An 8,987-nucleotide genomic window follows, 5' to 3' on the forward strand; every position below is an offset into this window, starting at 1 on the left:
ACCCTCCCGGCTAAGGCCAGGAGCCATCTCAGTCCTGGGGGATGGCGCGGGAGACTGAACAGGAGGTCACTGCCAGACGTGGGGGCAAGCAGCATAGGAAGGGCCAGACTCCAAAGCCCTGGCCCATCCTCCCCGCACCCTGCCCCACGGCCAGGCTCCGGGCACTCTGCCTGGCACCTGGCAGCCACTTATAGTGGGTAATTATTGCCCAGCAGGGGTGGGCAACCTTGGTCTTGTTTCCTCCCCTAAGCTTGAGGCTTGGCCTCTCTAGCCTTCCTCTGTGAACTGGGGTGTTGTGTCCTGGTGGGTCTGAGGAGACCCCCAGCCCGGTGGCTGTAGGGAGCATTAGGTGTGCCCTGAAAGCTGGTGCTGAGCCTTCCTGATGCGTCCCTGTGCTAGGCTGGACCCCTGTACCCCGACAGCTGGCCCAGACTACCAGTTATAATGGGGGGAGGGAGTCTGTGGTGTGTGGGAGCCCCAGCAGGCACCTGAAAGGAATGGTGATGAAGTTGTTTGGAGTCAGGACAGGGGTCCTGTGGAGGGCTGGGGAAGAGCTGGGGGGTCCAAGGATCAGCAAGGCGTGACCATGGGGGGCACGGAGCCTGAACCCCAATCTGTGACCCTTCGGGTCCCCACAATACCTGGGAAGCAGAGGGTCCTGGCTGGGATGGTGCTCACCAGACTGGGGTTCTTGGCTCTCTCAGCCATCCTAGGATGGGGGGTCTGTGTCAGTCTGTCACTTTGTGGGGCAAAGAGAAGAGACTTCATGGGGCGCCTGGGTGGCACAGCGGTTAAGCGTCTGCCTTTGGCTCAGGGCGTGATCCCAGTGATCTGGGATTGAGCCCCACATCAGGCTCTTCTGCTATGAGCCTGCTTCTTCCTCTCCCACTCCCCCTGCTTGTGTTCCCTCTCTCGCTGGCTGTCTCTATCTCTGTCGAATAAATAAATAAAATCTTTAAAAAAAAAAAAAAAAGAGAAGAGACTTCAAAATCCCATGCCCAGAGCTGCCCAGGTCCCCTCTGCCTCCACCCCAGCTTCCCAGGTAACTAAGCCACCAGTGGGCGGCCCCCACCCCCCCATGGGTCACTTTGGCCTCTCTTGCTCCAACATTCGTGTGCAAATTAGTTGCCCTCCCCCAGAGCCCTCTGCCTCTGGCTTGTTGCTCTCCTGCAGTTCTCACTGCTTGCTTATTTCCGGAGCCCCCAGTGCCTTGGCCAGGCGGCAGGGGGGCTCTTTAAAGATCAGCCAGGCCGACCCTCATCAGATGAGGAACACAGGGCCCAGGTGGTGTCCAGCTGGAGCCAGGTGGAGCGAGGGGTGGGACCCGCCCGTCCAGGACCCCAAGGGGCAAACGGTGTCAGATTGTGCAGGAAGCGAACTTAGCTAGGGAGTGGGAGCTGGGGTGGTGCTTTTGGAACAAAACAGGGCTTCCTCAGATGCAGGGTGCTCTGAGGGCCTGGACCTGTCCGCTGGGTGTGAGGGATAGAAGCACAGTGGTTGATGGAGGGGCTGAGTGACCAAAGTAGGAACAGATCCAAACACCCAGTCCAGTGCTTTCTGTAGGAGAAGCAGCTGCCCCATCTGCCCTCACCCGGGCTCCAGTCTGGCCTCAGCTACCAACTGGCAGCTTGGCCTCGGGTACAGACTGGTCCTCGGTGTGCTTGTCTGTGCAAATGGGCATGAGGACACTCGGCCTTGGCAAAGAGGCCCCTCCTCAGCGGGGTCCCGCAGCAGCCCCCCAAGGAGCAGGGCAGGAGGGGCAAGCCCCGGGGGGAGTGAGGACAGAGGTCAGCGCGGGGCGGAGCACCTACGCCGAGCAGGGGAGGTGCCATCCCTCACCTGCATTACGGACCCTGGGGTGTCAGGCTGCCTCGTATCAGGAGGGCAGCCGCCTGCCCCCAGCGAAGGGGTGTGCCTGGCGTGCTCCCATGACATTTTATTCATGGACGCTCGATTTTTCACCTCATTTTCATGTGTCACAAAATATCTTTCTTCTTTGGATGTTGTTTCACTGGTTTAAAAGTGTGAACCCATTCCTGGGGAGACACAGACACAGCAGACAGCCCGCTGCTCGCCCCTGCAAACCTTGATCTCCCCAAACCTCAGGCAGCACCACTGTCATCCCCATTTTACAGACGAGGAAGCCAAGGCTCGGGGCCAGTTAAGAGCCCTACCCCACTCTCCAGGCAGGGAGACACCCTGGGAGGGTCCGCTGAGAGTCTGGCCTCCAAGAACCAGGGTTGGGGTCCCCACACACCCCTCCTGCATGCGCAAGGCTGTGGGTTTATGCTGGCCTGAGGTTCCCACACTGCGCCGGCCATGGAAGCGTGCCTGGGCCCCCCCGCGGCATTAGTGCCGGGCTCTGCCTCTGAATGAATGGGGGCGGCCACGGGGGGCGAGGGGGGGGCAACTCCCAAAAGACCATCTGGCTCCGCGTTATAATAGAGCAATAAAGGGCTTGTCTGCCTTTCAGAGGTTGGGAGCGAGCTGCTCTCTGACACGGCAGGGTTTTAACCAGCTTGGGACTGCGACCTGGGCCTGCCCCCGGCCACTGGGGGGGTGGGGGCCACGTGGGCCAGAGAGGCCCCTAATCCGGAGGGGGACCATGAGACTCAAGGGCTCCGTGCTTTCCCACACCACCCGCCTCTGCACAGCCACCCTAGCCCCTCTTCACACTGGGGAAACTGAGGCTCCGGAGCTGGGGCTGGTCGGGCTGGGGTCTGTGCCCTCCCTGCCCAGCATGAGAGCACACTCCGTTGGGGACGTGGGGCCTGCTCTGGCCCGCAAACCTGGGGTTCCCAAGTCTGGCCTGGGAACTCGATGGGGCTGCAGTTTCCTCCCATGAAGGGCAGGTGCCCCTCAGATCAAGGGACACCCTGCCCTTCCCCACGGTCCGGTGGCAGGGTAGAGCCTGGTCTTGATCCGCTGAGAGCAGGGGTGGGAGCAGAGGCTGGCATCGCCACCCCTACTACAGTCCAGGCGAGGAGCCAGCTTGCCCCAGGCCCCCAGGAGGAAGAGGTGAGGCTGAATACACAGCTGTCCAGGGGCAGCTTCTGGGGAAGGGTCTCAGCCCCTGAATCACAGAATGCGATGGAGTCAGCAGGGTTGTGACCTGACCCCCAGTGTTCCATGGATGAGGCCCCAGCCCAGCCCACCGCATGGGTACTCGCACACAGTCCTTCCCTGCCCAGAGCCCCCCACTCCCTGGGGCTCCCCATCATGGGAGGAGAGGGTGGTGCATGGACAAGGGGTGTATGGGGAGCCCTGAACCCCTGACTCGGTGACCCTGACTCAGCATACTGTTGGGTGAGAATCACAGGCAACCCAAGCAATCAGCCCCAGCAATGGGGTCGCCTTCTGGGACAGGGGCCAAGGGGGCCAGGTGGGGTGGGCACTATTCCCCTCTCAGCACTGCCCCACTCGCTCACCTTTGGTCATCTCCAGCAACCTAGAACCAGTGCCTCTATCAGGTGGTCTTGGCAGGGAAAGCCCACTGTACGTAGGTAAACTGAGGCACAGAAAGGACCAGCATGTGTCCAACAGAAAGCCAAGAGCAGTGCCTCCGCCTAGACTTGCCCCCTGTACCCACCCCCAGTGCCCACGGTGAACATGCTCAGAGAGCAACCTCCAGGGCTCCAGCTGCACCCCAGCCCCACGCCCGGCTCCCCCCAGGGTGCTACTGAAATGAGCAGGGAGACCACTTGCAGGGAGCACATGTGCCTGTGTGGGTGGGACAGTTGGGACCCCAGACACTGTGGGGGCTGTGTGCAGAACTGGACAGGCTATGGGAACGTCACAAAGGGCAGGGCACTGACCCCCCCAGACAGTGCAGGAGACGAGCTGCTGATAGGGCCTTTCCCCCCACAGTCCCCCCAGGGCCAAGGCCCACCTGTTCCCGACCAGGAGGCACAGAGCCGTGCTCAGCCCCACTGGAACATTCTTCCACTCGGGGAACTCTAACAGCTGGGCAGCAGGACAGGGCTGGGAAGGAGTGACCTAGCTGGGACATCTGAGCTGTGTCCACACACTGACCCGCCAAGGGGAAGGTGCCACGCCGAGGGGCCAGGGAGCCCGGGGCACACACGCACGCACGCACAGGTACACACGCAGGGGTGAGCACGCACAGGCAGGTAGGCAGGGGAGCCTCTTCCAGCCAGACTTGGAGACACTGGCTCCCCCCCGCCAAGCCCAGATCCCACCTTTCTCTTTGCCTGGCAGTGTCTGTGATTCCTCCTCTGGAACATACCCACTATCCCTCCAAGGACCCCCTCAGCCATTTCCTCCTCCAGGAAGCCCTTCCTGGGCACCCCTGTCTTCCCCTCCATTCCCCAAACCCACAGCTCTTCTGAAAAACACCAGCGCCTCAGCCCTCCCCAAGAGGCCAGGCCGAGCCATGCACACACCCTTTTAGAAATCACGGTGGTCCTAGTACCCGCTCCCCCAGGAGAACCCGGAAAATACAGACACAGTGAATAGGAACCAGAAGTCTGCCCCCAACCTGTTGGCATTGGGGAGTCGCCCTCTACTTCTCTGCCAACGTCAAGTGGGTGTCCTGGCCAGAGTGTTGGCCTGTCTTGGATGTACACCCCTCAACATTACCCCCTACCTGTGAGGGTCTCCCCAGCCCCCATTTCAGCCCTCCTCCAGCCCCCCTCCACCCCTGGGAAGGGGCCAGGCCTCAGTACCCCCTCAGCCCCGTGGGCCCAGGTGTCTGCTGCCCCTGCAAGGGGAGGCTGCCCCCAGTGGGGGGCTGGGAGGAGCAAGAGCCCCCATCTCTGTATCCAATTCTTTGGTGTGGGACAGGGCGCACAGGGAGCTAAGGCGGGGAGGGGGCACTGCCCCCAGGGCACCCCTGAGCGGAGTGGGGCCACGCAGGCGCCAGCTCCCACACTGAGCCTTCGTGGCGACAAAGGCAGTGCGTGTACCTCACCTGCAGCCCGGGCGCGGACGGGACGACCCGAGTGGCACCCAGGTTCCAGAGGGAGGGCCGGCGCGGGGGGTCCCTCAGGGCATTGCCCTGTCCTCCAGCCACTTTTTAAACCGGCTTCCAGATGGCCATGCAGACGGGGCGCGTGGAGACGGGCCGCGCCCAGGAGAGCGGTGGGGTCAGGCTGCAGCCGCACGGTGACCTCAGACACGGTGTGCACACTCGCCGCCAGCACACGTTCCGGAGCCGCCAGGGGACTTCGCACACGGTCTGTCGCCAGGCCTGGCCGATGCGGAAGGCGCAGGATCCTGGGGCCGGCGCAGGTGTCTCTGTGTTGGAGGGACATCTCACACCTGACCTCTGACCTCCAGTTATCAAGAGTCACCCAGGAGACAGGGTGCGGCGGGACGGAGCTGGGCGCCAACCCAAGGCACATCTCCTCGTGAGGGCGCGGCCGTTGCCTGGGCTCTCACTGGGCAAACAGTTGGCCTTCTTTAAAAATCTCTCTATATATCATAAAATACGCCTAACATAAAATTCGTGGTTGTAACCGCTAAGTGTGTGACTCAGGAGCGTGAAGCACATTCACGCCATGGTGCGCCTGCTCCCACCATCCGTTTCCAGAACGTTCCATCTCCCCAGACTGACGCTCTGCCCCCCCTCCCCCCGCCACTTTCTGTCTCCACAGATCTGACTCCGCAGGTACCGCGTGTACGGGGAGTCCTGCAGGATCTGTCCTTCGGGGACTGGCTTATTTCACTGAGCACAAAGTCCTTGAGGTTCGTCCATGCTCTTCCTTTCTAAGCTGGAGAACAGTCCATCGTATGGAGGGACCCCGTTCTGCACGATCGTCCACCCCCCGCTGCGTGAACGCGGGGGGCACACAGCTCTCTCAGCCCCTGCGTCCAGGTCTTCGGGGCCTATACCCAGAAGAGGAGCTTCTGGACCAGGTGGTGGCTCCCCGCTTGATTTCTGGGGAACCCCACAGCGCTCCCACGGCGGCCGCATTGTTTCACTTTCCCTGCAAGGAGCCCTCCTCTGGCCTCCTGGGGCCCTACCCACCCCCCACCCCCCACGGAGCCACCGGCCTTGCAGTCAGCCTGGGAGGGGGAGGGGGGGTCATTTAGAAATGGGTTATGGGGGCGCCTGGGTGGCACAGCGGTTGAGTGTCTGCCTTCGGCTCAGGGCGTGATCCCAGCGTTATGGGATCGAGCCCCACATCAGGCTCCTCTGCTGTGAGCCTGCTTCTTCCTCTCCCACTCCCCCTGCTTGTGTTCCCTCTTTTGCTGGCTGTCTCTATCTCCGTCAAATAAATAAAAAATAAAATCTTAAAAAAAAAAAAAAAGAAATGGGTTATGGTCCGAGATTCCTGAATTCTAGCATAATCATGCCCAACTAGGGGAGCTCCCCACATTCACAGCAAGGCATCTGTCCTCACTGGCTGTTTCTACCTCACCTCACCCCAGACTTCCTGAGCTCTCCAGGGTGGGGGGCAGGACAAACTCTCCCTCCTCCTCAAAGCCCCAGCTGGAGAAAGGACCCCCCTCCCCATCTGCTGGGGGCCGCCAAGGCAGAGGATCTGACCATCCCCTGCATTACCGGGCCCTTCTGCGCAAAGCCCACCAGCCTGGAGCGGGTTTCAGCCCTCCCTCAACCCGCCCATCCGCAGCCCCCTCCCCCAGGCCTGGTGGGCCAGCCCCCTCGAGTGGTGTGAGCCAGGAGCCCAAGGAGTTTCCCACACTTTGGCCCCATTCATAGTGTTAAACGGCCCACAAAGGCCAGGCGTGTGCCTTGGAGGCCGCAGAGCTGCCATCTGGCCCGCACGCAGGGAGGGAGCAAGGCTCTCATCCGGCCTAGCTGGGATCTAACACCGTTCATTTCATATCTCCCACAACTGAAAAATGGACCAAAGCTGCTCCAGTTCAGGGGGAGGAGGGAAGAAGGAGGCAGCTCCCCCTCCCCACCACAGCCCACTCGCCACCCTCACCTCAGGCAGGCCACCCAGGCCCACTGTGGGTGGGTGGGCAGCTGGGGGGTGGTGGGAGCTGGACCACATCTCCTGCACGTGTCTCACTTGGACCAAGAGCCAGCTTGGGAGAGGGGGGTGAGGGCAGGACACAAGCCCTAGCCAACTGCCCCTCCGACGCAGGGGAGGGGGGTGAGGCGGGGAGCAGAAGGGCTTGGCCTGAGGACTGCCCTCACTTGTGGTCAGGGCCCTGGGACCCCCACGGCTAGCAGCCAGACACTTAGGGCACATGTGGGCTTGGACCCGTGTCTAACCAGCGGAGGCTGTGGCCAGGGCCAGGGTGGGCTTGGGGTTTGCTCCCTGCCCCTACCCTCCCTCAGCCCTTAGCTAAGCACTTTCTTGGTGCTGAGTCCCTGGCTGGTAGGGTGTGGGCAATGGAGACACGGGTGACAAAGTCATCCTGTCCCTCCCCACCCTAGCCCACCCCCAGGGAGTGCATAAGCAGGCAAGGTACACACCAAAATATGCCAACTAACCAGCATGAACCCTATTTGGGCTGCAAAAAATGGCCCCACTGAGCCTCACTGGGTCCCCCTCGCAGTCTGCAGGACCTGCCAGCCCACATCAAAGCTGCTAGTCACGGTCCATGTCCAGGGCCGCGGAGCAGAGGGGGGAGCACGTGGCTGCAGCTTGACCATTCCCAGCTTGCTTGGGTGTCCCCTGCCTTTTGCATCAAACTAGAGTCATATCTGGAGTACGGTCCCATCTGCTCAGAGAGGAGCCCCAGGGTGGGGTGAGGCTGCCCCAGCCCTCAGGGTTACCCGCCTTCCACAGCCAGCCCAGGGCCTCTGTCCCCTTCAAGAGAAGTGCTGTTAGGAGGGAGGAGGAGGAGGAGAAGCTACCATAGGGGTGAACAAGGGCTCCCTACCCTCCCCCTCCAGTCACCTGAAGGTTCTACTCTGGGAGCTCCCCAGCCTAACCCACCCCAGTGGGTGACCAGCTGGCCCATGGGGCAGTCCTGAGCTGGCTCCGAGCCACGCCTTCTCTGGCTGTCAGGATACCGTCCTGCATGCTTCCCGGCTGGGCCCATTGCTGGGAAACCAAAGGCTCCTTGTATACTTTGGGGGTGGGGGAGGGGGAGGGGGGTTTCTGGAGCAGGTCCACCAAGCAAGCCAGTCATAGCTGTGGGTCACTGCCAAGACCCCAGGAGGGGGAAGATCTGACTGCACCCTTGTTAAAGCCCTGCAATCTCTAGTCGCACCTGGACAAGCTCCTGGATTCAAACTCCGGCTAATATGCCCTGATGCCACCTGTCAGCTCCCAGGACAGAGGACCTGCCTGCCCCTGGAACCTGGCTGGGGCCTGCCCTGCCCCAGGAGGAAGCCCCAGCCCCTCCCCCTCAGTCCCTGCAGGATAACTGGAAATCAGAGGAAGATGACTGCTCTGGGCAGAGGGGGGTTCCCAGAGAACCAGGGTCGGGCTGGTGGCCCCAAAGCAGCTGCCGGACCTTGGCTTGGCTGGCCAGACACCAGGATTATCAGTTCTCCCAGTGAAGCCCTAGGGGGCTGTCTGAGCTCATGCAGCATCCGTGTGGGCTCCAGGCCTGTCCTGCTCTGACCCTCATGCCTGCCACCTGGCACCCTTCCTCCCCACCCACTGGCAAATTGCCCAAGGAAAGCAAACCCTAGAAGTGCCCACCAGGCTGGGCATGGGGCAGCGTGCAGCAGAAGCGTCCCCCCACGTCTTGCATGTGTAAGGACCATGCGTGTGCGTCACGCATACCCTTGGAGCCATGCGCTCTCCTGTGCTCCCCGACTCCTACCAGATGGGGTTGGGCGGGACCCCGAGGAGCACCTGCTGGTGCAGAGCCCCCCAGATGCTACTGCCTGATAAGCTGCTCCCAGAAGATGGGGTGCAGCAGACCCTGGGGGGAGTGCCTAGGTGCCAGGCTCCATGCCGGGCGCTTCAGCTGTTCTGCTCCCCTGAAGCTTCCCTGAGCTGAGCCAGGGAAGCATGCCCCCCCCCCCCCTTTTCTAGCTCTGGAGAAGTCACATGGCCCAGGTGACAGCCTGGGACTTATCACCTAGGCCAGCA

The sequence above is a fragment of the Ursus americanus genome, chromosome 33 (genome assembly GCF_024610735.1).
Source record: "Ursus americanus isolate L20-20 chromosome 33, mUrsAme1.1.p, whole genome shotgun sequence".
Classification (NCBI taxonomy): domain Eukaryota; kingdom Metazoa; phylum Chordata; class Mammalia; order Carnivora; family Ursidae; genus Ursus; species Ursus americanus.